Source organism: Garra rufa, chromosome 1 (assembly GCF_049309525.1).
Source record: "Garra rufa chromosome 1, GarRuf1.0, whole genome shotgun sequence".
Classification (NCBI taxonomy): domain Eukaryota; kingdom Metazoa; phylum Chordata; class Actinopteri; order Cypriniformes; family Cyprinidae; genus Garra; species Garra rufa.
Genome location: NC_133361.1, coordinates 56,479,759 through 56,500,197, shown reverse-complemented (window position 1 = coordinate 56,500,197; position 20,439 = coordinate 56,479,759). Strand labels below are relative to the sequence as shown.

General features: G+C 20.8%; 1 long non-coding RNA gene across 1 annotated transcript; it reads left to right on the top strand.

Annotated features, from left to right (window-relative positions):
- Positions 1 to 450: 450 nt before the first annotated feature.
- Positions 451 to 1,330, top strand: LOC141325350 (uncharacterized). The gene is made up of 2 exons (XR_012353764.1): positions 451 to 497; positions 581 to 1,330. It is a non-coding gene; the product is annotated as an uncharacterized lncRNA (long non-coding RNA).
- Positions 1,331 to 20,439: the final 19,109 nt, after the last annotated feature.

Here is a 20,439-nt window from a genome sequence, read left to right as displayed (position 1 = left end):
GCTTGTCATTAGCATGTTGTTAGGCATGATTAGCAAGTTGTTATCATGACTAGCATGTTACTAGTATGTTTTTAACATGATTAACAAGTTACTAGCATACAATCAAAACTGTCAAAACTTTATTGACATCATTGTCGTTTACAGTGTTTGCCAAATATAGCAAATAGTAGAATATAGGGCCTACAGAAGCGATACACAATAAATATAAACATAAGTCACTTATAATTAGGCTATTATTATTAAGTTGGATTGTTGCTAGTCATGCTAATCATGCTAAAATCACGCTAGCAACTAGCTAATATATAATGTATACTTGCTAGGTTGTTCTGGGTAGTTGCTAGGCAGCTATTTCATTATTATTATTATTATTATTATTATTATTATTATTATTATTATTATTATTATTATTATTATGATTATGAGATGAATGTCTCTGTGTGTGTTTTCTAGTGTGGATCATGGAGGAGAGTTCAGGATCAGATCAGGACCTCAAAGATGTAAGTCCACAAACAGACTCACAGTTTTCTTGTTTGTTGTTTAGTTGTAAATGTGTCTCTTGTAATGTGTGTCTTGTGTTCAGATGCCTGTGATCTCACTCTGGATACAAACACAGCACACAAATACCTCATTCTGTCTGACGACAACAGAAAGGTGACAAATGTGGGTCAGACACAGTCATATCCTGATCATCCAGACAGATTTGATGTGTTTTATCAGGTTCTTTGTGTTGAGAGTCTGACTGGACGCTGTTACTGGGAGACTGAAGGGAGTGGAGATGTTCATATATCAGTGTCATATAAAGAAATCAAGAGGAAAGGACTGAGTAATGACTGTAGGTTTGGACATAATGTGAACTCCTGGAGTCTGATCTGCTCTAATCATAGATTCTCTGTCTGTCACAATAATACCTCCACTGAGATATCTGCTGCTCCAGACTCCTGTAAGAGAGTAGGAGTGTATCTGGACGAGTCGAACGGCACTCTGTCCTTCTACAGCGTCTCTGACAAACACAAACTCACACACTTACACACATTCACACACACATTCACTCACACACTACACGCTGGATTTAGACTTGGTTACTTCTCTTCAGTGTCTCTGTGTGACATTAAACACAACTGAATAACACACATCTCTGTAACACACACACACATTACACAAATCACACACTAATACACACTAATACTAGTGTTTGTGGAAATGTTAAGATATTATTATTATTATTATTATTATTATTACTGTGAGATGTTTGAAAGCAACATTCAAAAGCACTGCTAGAAACAAGTGTCTGTGAAACTGAACATTAATCATTAAAAACATTTCCTTTGAATCTCTTCATTTTTGAGTCACAGATACTTTCTCAATCAAAACTGACAGAAGACCAAACATTTAACATCTTCCTTCAAGAAAATCAATGTTGTATATTTTGTTTAATAATATATTTTGACTTGCATTTTGAGGAGATCATATTATAGTATTCAATTCCTGTTAAAGAAATTAAGAGCTATTTTTTCATTAAAATTACTTGCTGCTTGAAATCTAACCTTCTTTTTTATTTTCAATGTAATATATTTTTGATGAATAATATATTTTGATTATTATTTAACATTTTAAGGAAATTTTATAATTGTATTTCAGTTTTATGAAAAAATTAAGAGCTATTTTTCTATTAATATTAATTAAACTGAGCCTTTTTATTTTTCGGGTCACACTTGCTGCTTGAAATCTAACTTTACTTTTTGGGAAAATCAATGTAATATTTTTGATTTATAATATATTTTGATTATTATTTAACATTTTAAGCATATTTTGTGATAGTATTTTTAAGTTTTATGAAAAAATTAATAAGCTATATTTCCATTAAAATTAATTAAAATGAGCCTCTGAATTTTTCGGGTCACACTTGCTGCTTGAAATCTAAACTTTTTTTTTTTCTTTTTTTTTTGGAATTGGAAATTTTATATATTATTATTTAATAATATATTTTGATTATTATTTAACATTTTAAGGATATTTTATGTTAGTATTTCAGTTTTATGAAAAAATTAAGAGCTATTTTTCCATTATCCTTTATTTTTGGGTCACACTTGCTGCTTCACATCTAACCTTTTTTTAGGAAAATTAATGTAGTATATTTTTGATTAATAACATATTTTGATTATTATTTAACATTTTAAGCATATTTTATGATAGTATTTCAGTTTTATGAACAAATTAATAAGCTATTTTTCCATTAAAATTAATTAAAATGAGCCTCTTTATTTTTCGGGTCACACTTGCTGCTTGAAATCTAACCTTTTTTTTTTCTTTTTTTTTTTTTTTGGAAAATCAATGTAATATATTTTTGATTAATAATATATTTTGATTATTATTTAGCATTTTAAGGATATTTTATGATAGTATTCAATTTTTATGAAAAAATTAATAGCTATTTTTCCATTAAAATTAATTAAAATGAGCCTCTTTATTTTTCGGGTCACACTTGCTGCTTGAAATCTAACTTTTTTTTTTTTTAGGAAAATCAATGTAATATATTTTTGTTTAATAATATATTTTGATTATTATTTAGCATTTTGAGGATATTTTATGATAGTATTTCAGTTTTATGAACAAATTAATAAGCTATGTTTCCATTAAAATTAATTAAAATGAGTCTCTTTATTTTTCGGGTCACACTTGCTGCTTGAAATCTAATCTTTTTTTTTTTTTTTTTTTTTTTTTTTTAGGAAAATCAATGTAATATATTTTTGATTAATAATATATTTTGATTATTATTAAAAATTTTAAGGATATTTTATGATAGTATTCAATTTTTATTCAAGTTTAATGAGCTATTTTTCCATTAAAATTAATTAAACTGAATCTCTTAATTTTTTGGGTCACACTTGCTGCCTGAAATCTAACTTTTTTTTTTTATTGGAAAAATTATTTTATATATTATTATTTAATAATATATTTTGATTATTATTTAGCATTTTAAGGATATTTTATGATAGTATTTCAGTTTTATGAAAAAATTAATAGCTATTTTTCCATTAAAATTAATTAAAATAAGCCTCTTTATTTTTCGGGTCACACTTGCTGCTTGAAATCTAACTTTTTTTTTTTGGAAAAATAATTTTATATATTATTATTTAATAATATATTTTGATTATTATTTAGCATTTTAAGGATATTTTATGATAGTATACAATTTTTTATGAAAAGTTTAAGAGCTATATTTCCATTAACATTGATTAAACTGAGTCTCTTTAGTTTTCGGGTCACACTTGCTGCTTGAAATCTAACTTTATTTTTCCTTTTTTTTTGGAAAATCAATGTAATATATTTTTGATTAATAATATATTTTGATTATTATTTAGAATTTTAAGCATATTTTATGATAGTATTCAATTTTTATGAAAAAAATTAATGAGCTATTTTTCCATTATCCTTTATTTTCGGGTCACACTTGCTGCTTGAAATCTAACCTTTTTTTTAGGAAAATTAATGTAGTATATTTTTGATTTGTAATATATTTTGATTATTATTTAACATTTTAAGGATATTTTATGATAGTATTTCAGTTTTATGAAAAGTTTAAGAGCTATTTTTCCATTAAAATTAATTAAACTGAGTCTCTTTATTTTTCGGGTCACACTTGCTGCTTGAAATCTAACTTTTTTTTTTTATAATTTTATATATTATTATTTAATAATATATTTTGATTATTATTTAGCATTTTAAGGATATTTCATGATAGTATTCAATTTTATGAAAAAATTAATAGCTATTTTTCCATAAAAATTAATTAAACTGAGCCTCTTTATTTTTCGGGTCACACTTGCTGCTTGAAATCTAACCTTTTTTTTTTTCTTTTTTTTTTTTTTTTTGGAAAATCAATGTAATATATTTTTGATTAATAATATATTTTGATTATTATTTAGCACTTTAAGGATATTTTATGATAGTATTTCAGTTTTATGAAAAGTTTAAGAGCTATTTTTCCATTAAAATTAATTAAACTGAGTCTCTTTATTTTTCGGGTCACACTTGCTGCTTGAAATCTAACCTTTTTTTTTTTTTATAATTTTATATATTATTATTTAATAATATATTTTGATTATTATTTAGCATTTTAAGGATATTTTATGATAGTATTCAATTTTATGAAAAAATTAATAGCTATTTTTCCATAAAAATTAATTAAACTGAGCCTCTTTATTTTTCGGGTCACACTTGCTGCTTGAAATCTAACCTTTTTTTTTTTCTTTTTTTTTTTTTTTTTTGGAAAATCAATGTAATATATTTTTGATTAATAATATATTTTGATTATTATTTAGCATTTTAAGGATATTTTATGATAGTATTTCAGTTTTTTGAAAAAATTAATAAGCTATTTTTCCATTAATATTGATTAAACTGAGTCTCTTTATCTTTCGGGTCACACTTGCTGCTTGAAATCTAACTTTATTTTTCCTTTTTTTTGGAAAATCAATGTAATATATTTTTGATTAATAATATATTTTGATTATTATTTAGAATTTTAAGCATATTTTATGATAGTATTCAATTTTTATGAAAAAAATTAATGAGCTATTTTTCCATTATCCTTTATTTTCGGGTCACACTTGCTGCTTGAAATCTAACCTTTTTTTAGGAAAATTAATGTAGTATATTTTTGATTTGTAATATATTTTGATTATTATTTAACATTTTAAGGATATTTTATGATAGTATTTCAGTTTTATGAAAAGTTTAAGAGCTATTTTTCCATTAAAATTAATTAAACTGAGTCTCTTTATTTTTCGGGTCACACTTGCTGCTTGAAATCTAACCTTTTTTTTTTTCTTTTTTTTTTGGAATTGGAAATTTTATATATTATTATTTAATAATATATTTTGATTATTATTTAACATTTTAAGGATATTTTATGTTAGTATTTCAGTTTTATGAAAAAATTAAGAGCTATTTTTCCATTATCCTTTATTTTCGAGTCACACTTGCTGCTTGAAATCTAACCTTTTTTTAGGAAAATTAATGTAGTATATTTTTGATTAATAACATATTTTGATTATTATTTAACATTTTAAGCATATTTTATGATAGTATTTCAGTTTTATGAAAAGTTTAAGAGCTATTTTTCCATTAAAATTAATTAAAATGAGTCTCTTTATTTTTCGGGTCACACTTGCTGCTTGAAATCTAATCTTTTTTTTTTTTTTTTTTTTTTTAGGAAAATCAATGTAATATATTTTTGATTAATAATATATTTTGATTATTATTAAAAATTTTAAGGATATTTTATGATAGTATTCAATTTTTATTCAAGTTTAATGAGCTATTTTTCCATTAAAATTAATTAAACTGAATCTCTTAATTTTTTGGGTCACACTTGCTGCTTGAAATCTAACTTTTTTTTTTTTTTGGAAAAATTATTTTATATATTATTATTTAATAATATATTTTGATTATTATTTAGCATTTTAAGGATATTTTATGATAGTATTTCAGTTTTATGAAAAAATTAATAGCTATTTTTCCATTAAAATTAATTAAAATGAGCCTCTTTATTTTTCGGGTCACACTTGCTGCTTGAAATCTAACTTTTTTTTTTTTGGAAAAATAATTTTATATATTATTATTTAATAATATATTTTGATTATTATTTAGCATTTTAAGGATATTTTATGATAGTATACAATTTTTTATGAAAAGTTTAAGAGCTATATTTCCATTAACATTGATTAAACTGAGTCTCTTTAGTTTTCGGGTCACACTTGCTGCTTGAAATCTAACTTTATTTTTCCTTTTTTTTTGGAAAATCAATGTAATATATTTTTGATTAATAATATATTTTGATTATTATTTAGAATTTTAAGCATATTTTATGATAGTATTCAATTTTTATGAAAAAAATTAATGAGCTATTTTTCCATTATCCTTTATTTTCGGGTCACACTTGCTGCTTGAAATCTAACCTTTTTTTTAGGAAAATTAATGTAGTATATTTTTGATTTGTAATATATTTTGATTATTATTTAACATTTTAAGGATATTTTATGATAGTATTTCAGTTTTATGAAAAGTTTAAGAGCTATTTTTCCATTAAAATTAATTAAACTGAGTCTCTTTATTTTTCGGGTCACACTTGCTGCTTGAAATCTAACCTTTTTTTTTTTTATAATTTTATATATTATTATTTAATAATATATTTTGATTATTATTTAGCATTTTAAGGATATTTTATGATAGTATTCAATTTTTATGAAAAAATTAATAGCTATTTTTCCATAAAAATTAATTAAACTGAGCCTCTTTATTTTTCGGGTCACACTTGCTGCTTGAAATCTAACCTTTTTTTTTTTCTTTTTTTTTTTTTTTTTGGAAAATCAATGTAATATATTTTTGATTAATAATATATTTTGATTATTATTTAGCATTTTAAGGATATTTTATGATAGTATTCAATTTTTATGAAAAAATTAATAGCTATTTTTCCATTAAAATTAATTAAAATGAGCCTCTTTATTTTTCCGGTCACACTTGCTGCTTGAAATCTAACTTTTTTTTTTTTTAGGAAAATCAATGTAATATATTTTTGTTTAATAATATATTTTGATTATTATTTAGCATTTTGAGGATATTTTATGATAGTATTTCAGTTTTATGAAAAAATTAAGAGCTATTTTTCTAATAAAATGAATTAAACTGAGTCTCTTTATTTTTCGGGTCACACTTGCTGCTTGAAATCTAACTTTTTTTTTTTTTTTATAATTTTAGATATTATTATTTAATAATATATTTTGATTATTATTTAGCATTTTAAGGATATTTTATGATAGTATTTCAGTTTTTTGAAAAAATTAATAAGCTATTTTTCCATTAATATTGATTAAACTGAGTCTCTTTATCTTTCGGGTCACACTTGCTGCTTGAAATCTAACTTTATTTTTCCTTTTTTTTGGAAAATCAATGTAATATATTTTTGATTAATAATATATTTTGATTATTATTTAGAATTTTAAGCATATTTTATGATAGTATTCAATTTTTATGAAAAAAATTAAGAGCTATTTTTCCATTATCCTTTATTTTCGGGTCACACTTGCTGCTTGAAATCTAACCTTTTTTTAGGAAAATTAATGTAGTATATTTTTGATTTGTAATATATTTTGATTATTATTTAACATTTTAAGGATATTTTATGATAGTATTTCAGTTTTATGAAAAGTTTAAGAGCTATTTTTCCATTAAAATTAATTAAACTGAGTCTCTTTATTTTTCGGGTCACACTTGCTGCTTGAAATCTAACCTTTTTTTTTTTCTTTTTTTTTTGGAATTGGAAATTTTATATATTATTATTTAATAATATATTTTGATTATTATTTAACATTTTAAGGATATTTTATGTTAGTATTTCAGTTTTATGAAAAAATTAAGAGCTATTTTTCCATTATCCTTTATTTTCGGGTCACACTTGCTGCTTGAAATCTAACCTTTTTTTAGGAAAATTAATGTAGCATATTTTTGATTAATAACATATTTTGATTATTATTTAACATTTTAAGCATATTTTATGATAGTATTTCAGTTTTATGAAAAGTTTAAGAGCTATTTTTCCATTAAAATTAATTAAAATGAGTCTCTTTATTTTTCGGGTCACACTTGCTGCTTGAAATCTAATCTTTTTTTTTTTTTTTTTTTTTTTAGGAAAATCAATGTAACATATTTTTGATTAATAATATATTTTGATTATTATTAAAAATTTTAAGGATATTTTATGATAGTATTCAATTTTTATTCAAGTTTAATGAGCTATTTTTCCATTAAAATTAATTAAACTGAATCTCTTAATTTTTTGGGTCACACTTGCTGCTTGAAATCTAACTTTTTTTTTTTTTTGGAAAAATTATTTTATATATTATTATTTAATAATATATTTTGATTATTATTTAGCATTTTAAGGATATTTTATGATAGTATTTCAGTTTTATGAAAAAATTAATAGCTATTTTTCCATTAAAATTAATTAAAATGAGCCTCTTTATTTTTCGGGTCACACTTGCTGCTTGAAATCTAACTTTTTTTTTTTTTGGAAAAATAATTTTATATATTATTATTTAATAATATATTTTGATTATTATTTAACATTTTAAGGATATTTTATGATAGTATTTCAGTTTTATGAACAAATTAATAGCTATTTTTCCATTAAAATTAATTAAAATGAGCCTCTTTATTTTTCGGGTCACACTTGCTGCTTGAAATCTAACTTTTTTTTTTTTGGAAAAATAATTTTATATATTATTATTTAATAATATATTTTGATTATTATTTAGCATTTTAAGGATATTTTATGATAGTATACAATTTTTTATGAAAAGTTTAAGAGCTATATTTCCATTAACATTGATTAAACTGAGTCTCTTTAGTTTTCGGGTCACACTTGCTGCTTGAAATCTAACTTTATTTTTCCTTTTTTTTTGGAAAATCAATGTAATATATTTTTGATTAATAATATATTTTGATTATTATTTAGAATTTTAAGCATATTTTATGATAGTATTCAATTTTTATGAAAAAAATTAATGAGCTATTTTTCCATTATCCTTTATTTTCGGGTCACACTTGCTGCTTGAAATCTAACCTTTTTTTTTTTTATAATTTTAGATATTATTATTTAATAATATATTTTGATTATTATTTAGCATTTTAAGGATATTTTATGATAGTATTCAATTTTTATGAAAAAAATAATAGCTATTTTTCCATAAAAATTAATTAAACTGAGCCTCTTTACTTTTCGGGTCACACTTGCTGCTTGAAATCTATCCTTTTTTTAGGAAAATTAATGTAGTATATTTTTGATTAATAATATATTTTGATTATTATTTAGAATTTTAAGCATATTTTATGATAGTATTCAATTTTTATGAAAAAAAATTAATGAGCTATTTTTCCATTATCCTTTATTTTCGGGTCACACTTGCTGCTTGAAATCTAACCTTTTTTTAGGAAAATTAATGTAGTATATTTTTGATTTGTAATATATTTTGATTATTATTTAACATTTTAAGGATATTTTATGATAGTATTTCAGTTTTATGAAAAGTTTAAGAGCTATTTTTCCATTAAAATTAATTAAACTGAGTCTCTTTATTTTTCGGGTCACACTTGCTGCTTGAAATCTAACCTTTTTTTTTTTTTATAATTTTATATATTATTATTTAATAATATATTTTGATTATTATTTAGCATTTTAAGGATATTTTATGATAGTATTTCAGTTTTTTGAAAAAATTAATAAGCTATTTTTCCATTAATATTGATTAAACTGAGTCTCTTTATCTTTCGGGTCACACTTGCTGCTTGAAATCTAACTTTATTTTTCCTTTTTTTTGGAAAATCAATGTAATATATTTTTGATTAATAATATATTTTGATTATTATTTAGAATTTTAAGCATATTTTATGATAGTATTCAATTTTTATGAAAAAAATTAATGAGCTATTTTTCCATTATCCTTTATTTTCGGGTCACACTTGCTGCTTGAAATCTAACCTTTTTTTAGGAAAATTAATGTAGTATATTTTTGATTTGTAATATATTTTGATTATTATTTAACATTTTAAGGATATTTTATGATAGTATTTCAGTTTTATGAAAAGTTTAAGAGCTATTTTTCCATTAAAATTAATTAAACTGAGTCTCTTTATTTTTCGGGTCACACTTGCTGCTTGAAATCTAACCTTTTTTTTTTTCTTTTTTTTTTGGAATTGGAAATTTTATATATTATTATTTAATAATATATTTTGATTATTATTTAACATTTTAAGGATATTTTATGTTAGTATTTCAGTTTTATGAAAAAATTAAGAGCTATTTTTCCATTATCCTTTATTTTCGGGTCACACTTGCTGCTTGAAATCTAACCTTTTTTTAGGAAAATTAATGTAGTATATTTTTGATTAATAACATATTTTGATTATTATTTAACATTTTAAGCATATTTTATGATAGTATTTCAGTTTTATGAAAAGTTTAAGAGCTATTTTTCCATTAAAATTAATTAAAATGAGTCTCTTTATTTTTCGGGTCACACTTGCTGCTTGAAATCTAATCTTTTTTTTTTTTTTTTTTTTTTTTAGGAAAATCAATGTAATATATTTTTGATTAATAATATATTTTGATTATTATTAAAAATTTTAAGGATATTTTATGATAGTATTCAATTTTTATTCAAGTTTAATGAGCTATTTTTCCATTAAAATTAATTAAACTGAATCTCTTAATTTTTTGGGTCACACTTGCTGCTTGAAATCTAACTTTTTTTTTTTTTTGGAAAAATTATTTTATATATTATTATTTAATAATATATTTTGATTATTATTTAGCATTTTAAGGATATTTTATGATAGTATTTCAGTTTTATGAAAAAATTAATAGCTATTTTTCCATTAAAATTAATTAAAATGAGCCTCTTTATTTTTCGGGTCACACTTGCTGCTTGAAATCTAACTTTTTTTTTTTTTGGAAAAATAATTTTATATATTATTATTTAATAATATATTTTGATTATTATTTAGCATTTTAAGGATATTTTATGATAGTATACAATTTTTTATGAAAAGTTTAAGAGCTATATTTCCATTAACATTGATTAAACTGAGTCTCTTTAGTTTTCGGGTCACACTTGCTGCTTGAAATCTAACTTTATTTTTCCTTTTTTTTTGGAAAATCAATGTAATATATTTTTGATTAATAATATATTTTGATTATTATTTAGAATTTTAAGCATATTTTATGATAGTATTCAATTTTTATGAAAAAAATTAATGAGCTATTTTTCCATTATCCTTTATTTTCGGGTCACACTTGCTGCTTGAAATCTAACCTTTTTTTTAGGAAAATTAATGTAGTATATTTTTGATTTGTAATATATTTTGATTATTATTTAACATTTTAAGGATATTTTATGATAGTATTTCAGTTTTATGAAAAGTTTAAGAGCTATTTTTCCATTAAAATTAATTAAACTGAGTCTCTTTATTTTTCGGGTCACACTTGCTGCTTGAAATCTAACCTTTTTTTTTTTTATAATTTTATATATTATTATTTAATAATATATTTTGATTATTATTTAGCATTTTAAGGATATTTTATGATAGTATTCAATTTTTATGAAAAAATTAATAGCTATTTTTCCATAAAAATTAATTAAACTGAGCCTCTTTATTTTTCGGGTCACACTTGCTGCTTGAAATCTAACTTTTTTTTTTTCTTTTTTTTTTTTTTTTTTGGAAAATCAATGTAATATATTTTTGATTAATAATATATTTTGATTATTATTTAGCATTTTAAGGATATTTTATGATAGTATTCAATTTTTATGAAAAAATTAATAGCTATTTTTCCATTAAAATTAATTAAAATGAGCCTCTTTATTTTTCGGGTCACACTTGCTGCTTGAAATCTAACTTTTTTTTTTTTTAGGAAAATCAATGTAATATATTTTTGTTTAATAATATATTTTGATTATTATTTAGCATTTTGAGGATATTTTATGATAGTATTTCAGTTTTATGAAAAAATTAAGAGCTATTTTTCTAATAAAATGAATTAAACTGAGTCTCTTTATTTTTCGGGTCACACTTGCTGCTTGAAATCTAACTTTTTTTTTTTTTTTATAATTTTAGATATTATTATTTAATAATATATTTTGATTATTATTTAGCATTTTAAGGATATTTTATGATAGTATTCAATTTTATGAAAAAATTAATAGCTATTTTTCCATAAAAATTAATTAAACTGAGCCTCTTTATTTTTCGGGTCACACTTGCTGCTTGAAATCTATCCTTTTTTTAGGAAAATTAATGTAGTATATTTTTGATTAATAATATATTTTGATTATTATTTAGCATTTTAAGGATATTTTATGATAGTATTTCAGTTTTTTGAAAAAATTAATAAGCTATTTTTCCATTAATATTGATTAAACTGAGTCTCTTTATCTTTCGGGTCACACTTGCTGCTTGAAATCTAACTTTATTTTTCCTTTTTTTTGGAAAATCAATGTAATATATTTTTGATTAATAATATATTTTGATTATTATTTAGAATTTTAAGCATATTTTATGATAGTATTCAATTTTTATGAAAAAAATTAATGAGCTATTTTTCCATTATCCTTTATTTTCGGGTCACACTTGCTGCTTGAAATCTAACCTTTTTTTAGGAAAATTAATGTAGTATATTTTTGATTTGTAATATATTTTGATTATTATTTAACATTTTAAGGATATTTTATGATAGTATTTCAGTTTTATGAAAAGTTTAAGAGCTATTTTTCCATTAAAATTAATTAAACTGAGTCTCTTTATTTTTCGGGTCACACTTGCTGCTTGAAATCTAACCTTTTTTTTTTTCTTTTTTTTTTGGAATTGGAAATTTTATATATTATTATTTAATAATATATTTTGATTATTATTTAACATTTTAAGGATATTTTATGTTAGTATTTCAGTTTTATGAAAAAATTAAGAGCTATTTTTCCATTATCCTTTATTTTCGGGTCACACTTGCTGCTTGAAATCTAACCTTTTTTTTTTTCTTTTTTTTTTGGAATTGGAAATTTTATATATTATTATTTAATAATATATTTTGATTATTATTTAACATTTTAAGGATATTTTATGTTAGTATTTCAGTTTTATGAAAAAATTAAGAGCTATTTTTCCATTATCCTTTATTTTTCGGGTCACACTTGCTGCTTGAAATCTAACCTTTTTTTAGGAAAATTAATGTAGTATATTTTTGATTAATAATATATTTTGATTATTATTTAACATTTTGAGGATATTTTATGATAGTATTTCAGTTTTATGAAAAAATTAAGAGCTATTTTTCTATTAATATTAATTAAACTGAGCCTTTTTATTTTTCGGGTCACACTTGCTGCTTGAAATCTAACTTTACTTTTTGGGAAAATCAATGTAATATTTTTGATTTATAATATATTTTGATTATTATTTAACATTTTAAGCATATTTTGTGATAGTATTTTTAAGTTTTATGAAAAAATTAATAAGCTATATTTCCATTAAAATTAATTAAAATGAGCCTCTGAATTTTTCGGGTCACACTTGCTGCTTGAAATCTAAACTTTTTTTTTTTCTTTTTTTTTTGGAATTGGAAATTTTATATATTATTATTTAATAATATATTTTGATTATTATTTAACATTTTAAGGATATTTTATGTTAGTATTTCAGTTTTATGAAAAAATTAAGAGCTATTTTTCCATTATCCTTTATTTTTGGGTCACACTTGCTGCTTCACATCTAACCTTTTTTTAGGAAAATTAATGTAGTATATTTTTGATTAATAACATATTTTGATTATTATTTAACATTTTAAGCATATTTTATGATAGTATTTCAGTTTTATGAACAAATTAATAAGCTATTTTTCCATTAAAATTAATTAAAATGAGCCTCTTTATTTTTCGGGTCACACTTGCTGCTTGAAATCTAACCTTTTTTTTTTCTTTTTTTTTTTTTTTGGAAAATCAATGTAATATATTTTTGATTAATAATATATTTTGATTATTATTTAGCATTTTAAGGATATTTTATGATAGTATTCAATTTTTATGAAAAAATTAATAGCTATTTTTCCATTAAAATTAATTAAAATGAGCCTCTTTATTTTTCGGGTCACACTTGCTGCTTGAAATCTAACTTTTTTTTTTTTTAGGAAAATCAATGTAATATATTTTTGTTTAATAATATATTTTGATTATTATTTAGCATTTTGAGGATATTTTATGATAGTATTTCAGTTTTATGAACAAATTAATAAGCTATGTTTCCATTAAAATTAATTAAAATGAGTCTCTTTATTTTTCGGGTCACACTTGCTGCTTGAAATCTAATCTTTTTTTTTTTTTTTTTTTTTTTTTTTAGGAAAATCAATGTAATATATTTTTGATTAATAATATATTTTGATTATTATTAAAAATTTTAAGGATATTTTATGATAGTATTCAATTTTTATTCAAGTTTAATGAGCTATTTTTCCATTAAAATTAATTAAACTGAATCTCTTAATTTTTTGGGTCACACTTGCTGCCTGAAATCTAACTTTTTTTTTTATTGGAAAAATTATTTTATATATTATTATTTAATAATATATTTTGATTATTATTTAGCATTTTAAGGATATTTTATGATAGTATTTCAGTTTTATGAAAAAATTAATAGCTATTTTTCCATTAAAATTAATTAAAATAAGCCTCTTTATTTTTCGGGTCACACTTGCTGCTTGAAATCTAACTTTTTTTTTTTGGAAAAATAATTTTATATATTATTATTTAATAATATATTTTGATTATTATTTAGCATTTTAAGGATATTTTATGATAGTATACAATTTTTTATGAAAAGTTTAAGAGCTATATTTCCATTAACATTGATTAAACTGAGTCTCTTTAGTTTTCGGGTCACACTTGCTGCTTGAAATCTAACTTTATTTTTCCTTTTTTTTTGGAAAATCAATGTAATATATTTTTGATTAATAATATATTTTGATTATTATTTAGAATTTTAAGCATATTTTATGATAGTATTCAATTTTTATGAAAAAAATTAATGAGCTATTTTTCCATTATCCTTTATTTTCGGGTCACACTTGCTGCTTGAAATCTAACCTTTTTTTTAGGAAAATTAATGTAGTATATTTTTGATTTGTAATATATTTTGATTATTATTTAACATTTTAAGGATATTTTATGATAGTATTTCAGTTTTATGAAAAGTTTAAGAGCTATTTTTCCATTAAAATTAATTAAACTGAGTCTCTTTATTTTTCGGGTCACACTTGCTGCTTGAAATCTAACTTTTTTTTTTTATAATTTTATATATTATTATTTAATAATATATTTTGATTATTATTTAGCATTTTAAGGATATTTCATGATAGTATTCAATTTTATGAAAAAATTAATAGCTATTTTTCCATAAAAATTAATTAAACTGAGCCTCTTTATTTTTCGGGTCACACTTGCTGCTTGAAATCTAACCTTTTTTTTTTTCTTTTTTTTTTTTTTTTTGGAAAATCAATGTAATATATTTTTGATTAATAATATATTTTGATTATTATTTAGCACTTTAAGGATATTTTATGATAGTATTTCAGTTTTATGAAAAGTTTAAGAGCTATTTTTCCATTAAAATTAATTAAACTGAGTCTCTTTATTTTTCGGGTCACACTTGCTGCTTGAAATCTAACCTTTTTTTTTTTTTTATAATTTTATATATTATTATTTAATAATATATTTTGATTATTATTTAGCATTTTAAGGATATTTTATGATAGTATTCAATTTTATGAAAAAATTAATAGCTATTTTTCCATAAAAATTAATTAAACTGAGCCTCTTTATTTTTCGGGTCACACTTGCTGCTTGAAATCTAACCTTTTTTTTTTTTTTTTTTTTTTTTTTTGGAAAATCAATGTAATATATTTTTGATTAATAATATATTTTGATTATTATTTAGCATTTTAAGGATATTTTATGATAGTATTTCAGTTTTTTGAAAAAATTAATAAGCTATTTTTCCATTAATATTGATTAAACTGAGTCTCTTTATCTTTCGGGTCACACTTGCTGCTTGAAATCTAACTTTATTTTTCCTTTTTTTTGGAAAATCAATGTAATATATTTTTGATTAATAATATATTTTGATTATTATTTAGAATTTTAAGCATATTTTATGATAGTATTCAATTTTTATGAAAAAAATTAATGAGCTATTTTTCCATTATCCTTTATTTTCGGGTCACACTTGCTGCTTGAAATCTAACCTTTTTTTAGGAAAATTAATGTAGTATATTTTTGATTTGTAATATATTTTGATTATTATTTAACATTTTAAGGATATTTTATGATAGTATTTCAGTTTTATGAAAAGTTTAAGAGCTATTTTTCCATTAAAATTAATTAAACTGAGTCTCTTTATTTTTCGGGTCACACTTGCTGCTTGAAATCTAACCTTTTTTTTTTTCTTTTTTTTTTGGAATTGGAAATTTTATATATTATTATTTAATAATATATTTTGATTATTATTTAACATTTTAAGGATATTTTATGTTAGTATTTCAGTTTTATGAAAAAATTAAGAGCTATTTTTCCATTATCCTTTATTTTCGGGTCACACTTGCTGCTTGAAATCTAACCTTTTTTTAGGAAAATTAATGTAGTATATTTTTGATTAATAACATATTTTGATTATTATTTAACATTTTAAGCATATTTTATGATAGTATTTCAGTTTTATGAAAAGTTTAAGAGCTATTTTTCCATTAAAATTAATTAAAATGAGTCTCTTTATTTTTCGGGTCACACTTGCTGCTTGAAATCTAATCTTTTTTTTTTTTTTTTTTTTTTTAGGAAAATCAATGTAATATATTTTTGATTAATAATATATTTTGATTATTATTAAAAATTTTAAGGATATTTTATGATAGTATTCAATTTTTATTCAAGTTTAATGAGCTATTTTTCCATTAAAATTAATTAAACTGAATCTCTTAATTTTTTGGGTCACACTTGCTGCTTGAAATCTAACTTTTTTTTTTTTTTGGAAAAATTATTTTATATATTATTATTTAATAATATATTTTGATTATTATTTAGCATTTTAAGGATATTTTATGATAGTATTTCAGTTTTATGAAAAAATTAATAGCTATTTTTCCATTAAAATTAATTAAAATGAGCCTCTTTATTTTTCGGGTCACACTTGCTGCTTGAAATCTAACTTTTTTTTTTTTGGAAAAATAATTTTATATATTATTATTTAATAATATATTTTGATTATTATTTAGCATTTTAAGGATATTTTATGATAGTATACAATTTTTTATGAAAAGTTTAAGAGCTATATTTCCATTAACATTGATTAAACTGAGTCTCTTTAGTTTTCGGGTCACACTTGCTGCTTGAAATCTAACTTTATTTTTCCTTTTTTTTTGGAAAATCAATGTAATATATTTTTGATTAATAATATATTTTGATTATTATTTAGAATTTTAAGCATATTTTATGATAGTATTCAATTTTTATGAAAAAAATTAATGAGCTATTTTTCCATTATCCTTTATTTTCGGGTCACACTTGCTGCTTGAAATCTAACCTTTTTTTTAGGAAAATTAATGTAGTATATTTTTGATTTGTAATATATTTTGATTATTATTTAACATTTTAAGGATATTTTATGATAGTATTTCAGTTTTATGAAAAGTTTAAGAGCTATTTTTCCATTAAAATTAATTAAACTGAGTCTCTTTATTTTTCGGGTCACACTTGCTGCTTGAAATCTAACCTTTTTTTTTTTTATAATTTTATATATTATTATTTAATAATATATTTTGATTATTATTTAGCATTTTAAGGATATTTTATGATAGTATTCAATTTTTATGAAAAAATTAATAGCTATTTTTCCATAAAAATTAATTAAACTGAGCCTCTTTATTTTTCGGGTCACACTTGCTGCTTGAAATCTAACCTTTTTTTTTTTCTTTTTTTTTTTTTTTTTGGAAAATCAATGTAATATATTTTTGATTAATAATATATTTTGATTATTATTTAGCATTTTAAGGATATTTTATGATAGTATTCAATTTTTATGAAAAAATTAATAGCTATTTTTCCATTAAAATTAATTAAAATGAGCCTCTTTATTTTTCCGGTCACACTTGCTGCTTGAAATCTAACTTTTTTTTTTTTTAGGAAAATCAATGTAATATATTTTTGTTTAATAATATATTTTGATTATTATTTAGCATTTTGAGGATATTTTATGATAGTATTTCAGTTTTATGAAAAAATTAAGAGCTATTTTTCTAATAAAATGAATTAAACTGAGTCTCTTTATTTTTCGGGTCACACTTGCTGCTTGAAATCTAACTTTTTTTTTTTTTTTATAATTTTAGATATTATTATTTAATAATATATTTTGATTATTATTTAGCATTTTAAGGATATTTTATGATAGTATTTCAGTTTTTTGAAAAAATTAATAAGCTATTTTTCCATTAATATTGATTAAACTGAGTCTCTTTATCTTTCGGGTCACACTTGCTGCTTGAAATCTAACTTTATTTTTCCTTTTTTTGGAAAATCAATGTAATATATTTTTGATTAATAATATATTTTGATTATTATTTAGAATTTTAAGCATATTTTATGATAGTATTCAATTTTTATGAAAAAAATTAATGAGCTATTTTTCCATTATCCTTTATTTTCGGGTCACACTTGCTGCTTGAAATCTAACCTTTTTTTAGGAAAATTAATGTAGTATATTTTTGATTTGTAATATATTTTGATTATTATTTAACATTTTAAGGATATTTTATGATAGTATTTCAGTTTTATGAAAAGTTTAAGAGCTATTTTTCCATTAAAATTAATTAAACTGAGTCTCTTTATTTTTCGGGTCACACTTGCTGCTTGAAATCTAACCTTTTTTTTTTTCTTTTTTTTTTGGAATTGGAAATTTTATATATTATTATTTAATAATATATTTTGATTATTATTTAACATTTTAAGGATATTTTATGTTAGTATTTCAGTTTTATGAAAAGTTTAAGAGCTATTTTTCCATTAAAATTAATTAAAATGAGTCTCTTTATTTTTCGGGTCACACTTGCTGCTTGAAATCTAATCTTTTTTTTTTTTTTTTTTTTTTTAGGAAAATCAATGTAACATATTTTTGATTAATAATATATTTTGATTATTATTAAAAATTTTAAGGATATTTTATGATAGTATTCAATTTTTATTCAAGTTTAATGAGCTATTTTTCCATTAAAATTAATTAAACTGAATCTCTTAATTTTTTGGGTCACACTTGCTGCTTGAAATCTAACTTTTTTTTTTTTTTGGAAAAATTATTTTATATATTATTATTTAATAATATATTTTGATTATTATTTAGCATTTTAAGGATATTTTATGATAGTATTTCAGTTTTATGAAAAAATTAATAGCTATTTTTCCATTAAAATTAATTAAAATGAGCCTCTTTATTTTTCGGGTCACACTTGCTGCTTGAAATCTAACTTTTTTTTTTTTTGGAAAAATAATTTTATATATTATTATTTAATAATATATTTTGATTATTATTTAACATTTTAAGGATATTTTATGATAGTATTTCAGTTTTATGAACAAATTAATAGCTATTTTTCCATTAAAATTAATTAAAATGAGCCTCTTTATTTTTCGGGTCACACTTGCTGCTTGAAATCTAACTTTTTTTTTTTTGGAAAAATAATTTTATATATTATTATTTAATAATATATTTTGATTATTATTTAGCATTTTAAGGATATTTTATGATAGTATACAATTTTTTATGAAAAGTTTAAGAGCTATATTTCCATTAACATTGATTAAACTGAGTCTCTTTAGTTTTCGGGTCACACTTGCTGCTTGAAATCTAACTTTATTTTTCCTTTTTTTTTGGAAAATCAATGTAATATATTTTTGATTAATAATATATTTTGATTATTATTTAGAATTTTAAGCATATTTTATGATAGTATTCAATTTTTATGAAAAAAATTAATGAGCTATTTTTCCATTATCCTTTATTTTCGGGTCACACTTGCTGCTTGAAATCTAACCTTTTTTTTTTTTATAATTTTAGATATTATTATTTAATAATATATTTTGATTATTATTTAGCATTTTAAGGATATTTTATGATAGTATTCAATTTTTATGAAAAAAATAATAGCTATTTTTCCATAAAAATTAATTAAACTGAGCCTCTTTACTTTTCGGGTCACACTTGCTGCTTGAAATCTATCCTTTTTTTAGGAAAATTAATGTAGTATATTTTTGATTAATAATATATTTTGATTATTATTTAGAATTTTAAGCATATTTTATGATAGTATTCAATTTTTATGAAAAAAAATTAATGAGCTATTTTTCCATTATCCTTTATTTTCGGGTCACACTTGCTGCTTGAAATCTAACCTTTTTTTAGGAAAATTAATGTAGTATATTTTTGATTTGTAATATATTTTGATTATTATTTAACATTTTAAGGATATTTTATGATAGTATTTCAGTTTTATGAAAAGTTTAAGAGCTATTTTTCCATTAAAATTAATTAAACTGAGTCTCTTTATTTTTCGGGTCACACTTGCTGCTTGAAATCTAACCTTTTTTTTTTTTTATAATTTTATATATTATTATTTAATAATATATTTTGATTATTATTTAGCATTTTAAGGATATTTTATGATAGTATTTCAGTTTTTTGAAAAAATTAATAAGCTATTTTTCCATTAATATTGATTAAACTGAGTCTCTTTATCTTTCGGGTCACACTTGCTGCTTGAAATCTAACTTTATTTTTCCTTTTTTTTGGAAA